The 8,380-nt window shown below is 48.0% G+C and overlaps 1 pseudogene; it reads right to left on the reverse strand.

Moving 5' to 3' along the window:
• Window positions 1-648: 648 nt before the first annotated feature.
• LOC129698462 (U2 spliceosomal RNA) lies at window positions 649-754 on the reverse strand (annotated as a pseudogene).
• Window positions 755-8,380: the final 7,626 nt, after the last annotated feature.

An 8,380-nucleotide genomic window follows, 5' to 3' on the forward strand; every position in this document is an offset into this window, starting at 1 on the left:
CTTGTCTTTTGTTCTGCGGACCCCTCTTGCAAGTCAACCCAGAACTGACCCACAGTGCTCCCCTCTGATGGGGTAGAAGCATTGTGCAGCCCTCAAAGAGGTACTGCTGTGGGTCTATCACGTTGGAGCAAGGCTCCATACACCGCTTCTTCCCCTCCAGCCCTCTCGGCGCTGGTTGCCGGCGGTATTATGCAAAGTCGGACCCTCTGAGTCCACTACCTTGTTTGATTTGTGTCTAGCCTTACCGCTCGGCCGCATGGATCTGGCCGGTGCGGGGCCGACATCGGGCACAGCTGATCCCACTACGGATGATCCAAGTGCCGCTGGCTGCTGCTGGCTGCCCGCTGTTCCACGGTCCTCCTTCTCTAGTTTTGTCCTTCCTTCCGTGGAGTGGATATGGCCGGTGTGGAGGATAACTGGCACAGCTGCTTCCATCTATTCCTTTAACCCGGCTCCAACGCTCTCAGCACTCCTGGCTGCTCCTTTATCTTAGACCCCTGGGACCGACCCCCATACTGACGGTACTGGTCCCTTGCGGTCATTGCAGCCGGTCAACCCCACTCTAATGCCCTCAATTCTGGACACTCCTACTTATATGGTCCTTAGATAAGGGACATATAAGACATTCAAACTGATGATAACAGCTACTATAGTTTTTATTTAATATATGGTCCCTAGATAAGGGACGAATCAGATATTAAACTGATAAGAACAGATACTACACTTGATCTTAGCCAAAAGGCCCAGAAGTGATTATTGTAACTAAAAACCCCGCTGGGACCGACCCTGGTACTCACATACTGGTCCCTTGTAGTAGATTGCAGCCAGTCAACTGCAAAGTCCTTTGCTGCCGAGAAATGAATTTTCTCACCGTGCTGGAGCGAAGTTGGGCACCGGTGTTTTCCCTCTCCGGGAATCGATGTGCCCATGCTGCTCCTGCCGTTGCCAGCTCCTGCCGCTGCCAGTGCTCCTGCCGCTGCCAGTGCTCCTGCCGCTGACAGTGCTCCTGCCGCTGACAGTGCTCCTGCCGCTGCTGCCGCTGCCGATGCCGACTGCCGTTACTGCTCTCCTGCCGGCTGCCTGCACTCCGCGGTTCTCCCGCCGGCATTCTGCAGCTTACATGGACCCAGTCCATGTCTGCACCTAAAGGTAAGTGGAAGGAAACGCAGAGTCTCCTACCTGCGGTTCCCGACTTTTATTCTCCCGCTGGTGAACGTTGTTCCCTGCGTGTCGGGTTCGAGCCGCTCGGACCGACCCTGGTGTTCACGGGCCTGGTCCTTCGCGGCAGTTCCTGTACCTATGGATCCCCTGGACCAACCCCGGTGCTTACCTTTTGAAGAAGGTTTTCAGCCCGGACGTCCAGTTCCTACTCCATAGTGCCGCTGCACTCGCTGAGCGTTTCCAGCCCTGCTGTGTACCCCGGGTACTTACAGCGCTGGTCCGTGCTCTCTGTCCTGCTGCCTCCGCGCTGGCCGCTAGCGACTGCTCCCAAGCCAGTCTCGCTTGAGACTGGCATACGGGACCTCTTTGCTTTGCTTCCCGCCCGGCCGAGAAGTGAATTTTGCCGATGCGGGAGCAAAGTCGGGCACAGGTTGTTCCCCTCCAGGGAAACTCGTGCTGTTGCTGCTGCCGGCTGCTCGCCCTCCACGGGTCTCCCCGCCAGCTTTCCGCAGCCTCCTAAAAGGTAAGTAGAAAAAAGGAACGCAGAGTCTCTTACCTGCTGTTCCCGACTTTCAAATTCTCCCGCTGGGGGAACGCTGTTCCCCCCTGTGTGACTCGTTGCAATGCGTGTAGCGATATGACACGCATGCGTGGAAGCGGGGTTCTTCACGAAGTCACTCACGTGACTCCGAAGTAAAATCAATTATTACATTTGATATTTAATAATTAGTTATATAAGGGCTAACAAGGTAGATGGGGAAAGAATGTTTTTCCTGACTGAGGAGTTTAGGACCAAGGGATACAGTTTGGAAATAATTGGTAACACACACACACACACACACACACACACACACACACACACACACACACACACACACACACACACACACACACACACACACACACACACACACACACACACACACACACACACACACACACACACACACACACACACACACACACACACACACAATTTTGCAAACACATCGCAAAGGCAGGGGCCAGGGAAAGTGGGGGAGCACTGTCTGAAATTCACATCCGCAATGAAGAGGAAGATAAAAGATGCGTGGGGGGGAGGGGGAGAAGGGGAGTGAAGGGGAGAGAGGCGGAGAGATGGAGATAGAAGGGGAGAGAAGTGGGAGAAAGGGGGGGAGAAGTAGTGGAGACACTTTTAAGAAGTATAATAAAGTTTAACGGGCATTTAACCTACCGGTCGGTATTCCTTGGTCCTGAAAACTCCAATGAGCCAATGACTCCAATGCCCGGTCAGCGAACGAGATTGCCTACGGCTGCCCTCGACTGCCTGCAACTATATAGCAACCCCACTCCACTGCACTACGAGTTTAAAAGAACCATGCCGACCAATTTTTACTCGCAGAAAAATTTTCAACATGCTGTAAAATTTCTGCAACCAAGCTGAGGCCGCGAGTATTCAGGAACTTCCTTTGAGCATGAAGGAGAGTTCCAGTGACCTCATAGGACCTCCTCGGACCACATGTCGACCATGCTGCGAGTTTGAGTCGAGGGCAAACTCTTCTAAACTTGCAGTTTAGGCCGCCGCAGTGGGACAGCCTCTTTATTTCACTTAGATGAAGAAAGTTTGGAATTCTCCATTCCAAGTAGAGGTCAACAGATTTCTTGATATTCTGGGAATCAAGGGAGAAAGGAAAATTACACTAAGATGGAAGAAGATCAACCATGATGAATGGCAGAGCAAGCTTGGAGCTCTTTAGCTTCTTACGTACTTATTGCCCAGAAGCATCCAGGTCCGTATTCTGTTCCTCAAGAGATTGTTGAATGCCAAAGGCCAAAATCGTCTGTGTCAAGTACCCTAGTCACACTCTGTTTTTAAGCCACCAAATGCTTTTATATACTTCCAGGAAATACCTCAAGGACAAGGCTTTCGCTGCCCATTATTGACAATGACAAGCATATAATAATATCCATTTCAACGTCATCCATAAGAGCCAACATTGTTTTTACGGTCACAAGGAAACCATTTCAAAAGTGAGTGCCAGAAAGATTAATAATAAACCTGAAACTGTCACTCAATGAAGCAACTAGTTGGACAGTATGAGCAGAATGCTAATAAAACATTTTTTCTTATATTTCAAAAAGAAATATTGATATATTTTACAGTGAAGCAGAAACAGTGTAAATCTTTGCTGCCAGTTTATTAGGTCAGCAACCGCACAGCATAATCTATACTTTTTGCTGCTGTAAGAACTTACCTTTTGGTTAAATGAGGTCCAGGAAAAGCTTAAACCTACATTAAACCCTTTCAAAGGAACGGTGCTGAAATTCACGCTGAGGTCTTTGGAACATCCTGAAAGTGTGATCCGAATATAGGCATGAGGGTTGGTCTGGCGATCTGTGACAGCATTGGAGGCTTTTAAAAGAGCAGGAGAGAAAGAGAGAGTCCACCACCCACAGTAAAATCCTCACCCATATGATGATGAAATTGCAAATAAACCTGCAAATGGAGACAACTAGTACTGTTGAGTAAATAAAGCAGCAGACACAAATTCACACCACTGATTCAATGGAATTCTTGCATGGGGCTGAAGTAATTACATTGAATTTAAAACAAATTGGGTGGCAGCATAGTGGCGCAGCGGTAGAGTTGCTGCCTTAAGGGCCTGTCCCACTTGGGCCATCATTTACGCGACAGGCTGCTAGTGACTGACACGCGATGGTTGCGCACGCCATCATGCGCCCGCACAGCCGTCTGGAGTGCGTGGCGTTATTTGAAGATGGACACAAAGTACAGGAGTAACTCAGCGGGACCTGCAGCATCTCTGGAGAGAATGAATGGATGATGTTTCGGGTCAAGACTCTTCTTTAGTCTGAAGAAGGGTCTGGACATGAAATGTCACCCATTGCTTCTCTCCAGAGATGCTGCCAGTCCCGTTGAGTTACTCCAGCATTTTGTGTCTGTCTCCAATCGTCTTGGCCCCGTTTGACCCCGAGTAGGAGTGGGGGCGGATCCAGCTCCGCAACCGCCGTGAGCCCCAGGCCGAGCTCGGCGATCGTTTGCCTGCTTCTGCTGCTTTTGGAGGTGAGACGTTGCGCCGTGCCAGGGTCCTGGGCCTGTCCAACTTTGGCCGTCAATTACGCGACAGGCAGGTGGCGTGTGAAGATTTTGTGCTGGATGAAGTCCACACTCCTCCACGCCACTCCACACTGATCCACATCACTTCATGTGCCCGTCCCACGCTATCCACGCGCTATCCACATGCTACCCACATGCTAGCAGGTCGCGTAAATGGCGCGCGAATGACAGCCAAGTGGGACAGGCCCTTTACAGCACCAGAGACCCGGGTTCGATCCTGACCACGGGCGCTGTCTGTACGGATTTTGCACATTCTCCCTATGACCACGTGGGTTTTCTCCAGGTGCCCCGGTTTGCTTCCACATTCCAAAGAAGTGCAGGCTTTTGGGAAATTGGCATCTGTAAATTCTCCAGAGTGTGTAGGCTGGAGCTAGTGTATCTTTGGTCAGCGTGGACTTTAAACAAATAAATTTAAAAGATCTGATGAGCTGTGCGACCCAATGTAGAAGACCTGGCGGACGGCGGCCCTATAGGGGGCTGCTGTCAAGCCGATCCCTGCTCATCGTCCAAACACCAAAGACCTGAGAGGGAGGAGCCGGCAGCAATGGACACGAGGAGCAAGGCTGGTAGGAGAGTGAACCAGGGTTTGCCTTCCACACCCTCAAGGTCGGCTACGGGAGGCAACCCCGGGCACACAGGTGGGCAGGGGAGGAGAGGAACTTCAGTTTTCTGCTTGAAAGTGATGGCCAGAGGCCCTGCAGAAGCCTGGCGCTCACCTGGATCTGGCTCCGCTTCATATGAGCTAGAGTGTGGACTGGACTTTGAAAATGGCATCAAAACCTGCCACCTCTTGCATGCAATCTCTGTTGGCTATTTCTGTACACTTTGCTAAATGAGGATTGTGCTTAGGTATGGCAATACTTCACTAAACTCTATGCAAATACTTCACTATGCGTTTGCACATGTGACAATGCAGCATCGTTGACCACTAATCAGTGTCTTTAGGTTCAATAGTTGTAAATTGGTCTTTCTATTTCATAATTGCTTCCTCCTATCTCTTAACACCACCTGCACATCCTTCTGTTCCTTTCAGAATAGTCTCGACAAGTGACAGCAGAACACTCTGTAGATGCCCCGTATTGTAGCCATTTTGCACAACTGGCGGAGAAAACCGATGCCTAATGTGTTGGATAGTGTTGACCATGCAGACTGCTTAGTCATGGATGACATTGCGGATGACACTAAGTTGGGGGGCAGTGTTAGCTGTGAGGAGGATGCTAGGAGGCTGCAAGGTGACTTGGATAGGCTGGGTGAGTGGGCAAATGTATAGCAGATGCAGTATAATGTGGATAAATGTGAGGTTATCCACTTTGGTGGCAAAAACAGGAAAGCAGACTATTATCTAAATGGTGGCCGATTAGGAAAAGGGGATATGCAACGAGACCTGGGTGTCATGGTACACCAGTCGTTGAAAGAAGGCATGCAGGTGCAGCAGGCAGTGAGGAAAGCGAATGGAATGTTAGCATTCATAGCAAAAGGATTTGAGTATAGGAGCAGCGGGAGGTTCTACTGCAGTTGTACAGGGTCTTGGTGAGACCACACCTGGAGTATTGCGTACAGTTTTGGTCTCCAAATCTGAGGAAGGACATTATTGCCATAGAGGGAGTGCAGAGAAGGTTCACCAGACTGATTCCTGGGATGTCAGGACTTTCATATGAAGAAAGACTGGATAGACTTGGCTTGTACTCGCTAGAATTTAGGAGATTGTGGGGGGATCTAATAGAAACTTACAAAATTCTTAAGGGGTTGGACAGGCTAGATGCAGGAAGATTGTTCCCGATGTTGGGGAAGTCTGGGACAAGGGGTCACAGCTTAAGGATAGAGGGGAAATCCTTTAAGACCGAGATGAGAAAAACATTTTTCACACAGAGAGTGGTGAATCTGTGGAACTCTCTGCCACAGAGGGTAGTTGAGGCCAGTTCATTGGCTATATTTAAGAGGGAGTTAGATGTGGCCCTTGTGGCTAAAGGGATCAGGGGGTATGGAGAGAACGCAGTTACGGGATACTGAGTTGGATGATCAGCCATGATCATATTGAATGGTGGTGCAGGCTCGAAGAGCCGAATGGCCTACTCCTGCACCTAATTTCTATGTATCTATGAACTGCTTAAATTCTGGAATTATACTCATCCAGATAAGTTCAACAAAGCTACCAACTGACTTAATGAGAATAAGCAGTAGTGAAAATTGGATCCTTGTATTTCTGTGGTTCCAACAGTTTAGGGACAATATCCTTAACTATATACATGATCATAATTCCTCAGTGCCATCCTAAGGAGTTTAAAATGGACATCCCTGGAACATATGCACTGAGATCACCAGACATAATTAATCCACGGTAATTTAAACATTGGCAAAGCACACCGGAAATCCTTGTTGCCAGCTTCTTTTCATAATGTCAGCAACCACACAGCACCATTTATGCTTTTTATTGCTGCAACAAACAGCTGTGTGGCATAAAGTGGTTTGGGAAAAGATATGAAACTTGCAAACTAAACCCTCTCAATGGAAGGGTGCTGAAATTCATTGCAGAGCTGACTCGATTGGCCAAATGGCCAAATTATGCTCCCATGTCTTACACTTTAAGTTCCTCAGAACATCCTAAAAGCGTTATCCGAACACAGTTAATGGTAAGTGTCCTATCTTTCCATGACAGCACTGGAGGCCTTTGAATGTACTGGAGAGGAAGAGAGAATGCTTCACTCACAATGAAAACCTCCAACTATACGAAGCAATGGAGGTAGCTGAAAATCAAGCCGTGGGATCAAACATTAGTTCTCACCTATTTCAGACAAAGGTTCCCCAGAGATGCTGCCTGACCCTTTGAGTTACTCCAGTATTTTGTGTCTTAAAGCTATCCTTGACTGTCAGACTATATAATAATTTCAATGAGATTACATTATTACTCAAGAGGGTAAAGACTTAGTCGGCTTAATCTCAAATTATATAACAAATCCACCATCCCAGTAATCTTCCGACATTTTTGCCACTTCCAACGGGATCCCACTACCAGTCACATCTTCCTATCTCCACCCCTTTCTGCCTTTCTTAGAGACTGTTCCTTCCGCAACTCACTGGTTAACACATCTCTTCCCACATAAACCACCCCCTACCCAGGTACCCTCCCCTGCAACCCCAGGAGATGCGACACCTGTCCCTAGCCCCCCTCCCTTGACTCTGTCCTGAGATCCCAAAAGACTTTCAGGTTAGGTTCACTTGCGCCTCCTCCAACGTCATCTGCTGAATCTGTTGTTCAAGGTGTGGACTCTTATACATCGGCGAGACCAAACGTAGACTGGGCGATCGTTTCGCTGAGCACGTTCGCTCAGTCCGCCTGGACATATCTGATCTCCTGGATGCCAAACACATTAATTCACCTTCCCATTCCCACAATGACCTTTTTCTGTCCTAGGTCTCCTCCATTGTCAGAGTGAGGCCAAATGCAAATTGGAGGAACAGCATCTCATATTTCACTTGGGCAGATTACAACCCAGTAGTATGAATATTGATATCTCTAACTTCAAGTAACCCTGGCAATTCCTCTCTCTCCATCCCTCTCCATTCCTGCCCTACCCAAGTCGTTCACTCATTTTTGTCTGTAACTCGTATTCACCTAGCCCACAGCTAACAATGGCCTGTTTCTTTTATCATTGTCACTTTTTTGCATATCTTTCATTCATTTATTTCTACATCTCTATATCGCAATCTATATCTCTCATTTCCCTTTCCCCGATTCTCTATCTGAAGAAGGGTCTTGACCCGAAATGTCACATATTCCTTTTCTCCATTTTTGCTGTCTGACCTGCTGTTATACTCCAGCTTTTTGTATCTATCTTCGGTTTAAACCAGCATCTGCAGTTCCTTCCAACACAACCCAGTAATCTGTTTGGTAAAACAAATGTATACTCATTTGATTGTCAATCCATTCTTCCTTAGGTGGGAGATCAGACCTATGCAATATTCAGAATGTGGTCTCACCATGACCTTAAATAATTAGATCAAGATGGCTCTATGATAATAAAGACCATTTTGCTTCCCTAATTGCTTGCAATATTTGCATGTTAACTTTCAGTGATCATATGCAAAGATTGTCAGGTCCCTTTG

Source organism: Leucoraja erinacea, chromosome 6, assembly GCF_028641065.1.
Source record: "Leucoraja erinacea ecotype New England chromosome 6, Leri_hhj_1, whole genome shotgun sequence".
Taxonomy (NCBI): domain Eukaryota; kingdom Metazoa; phylum Chordata; class Chondrichthyes; order Rajiformes; family Rajidae; genus Leucoraja; species Leucoraja erinaceus.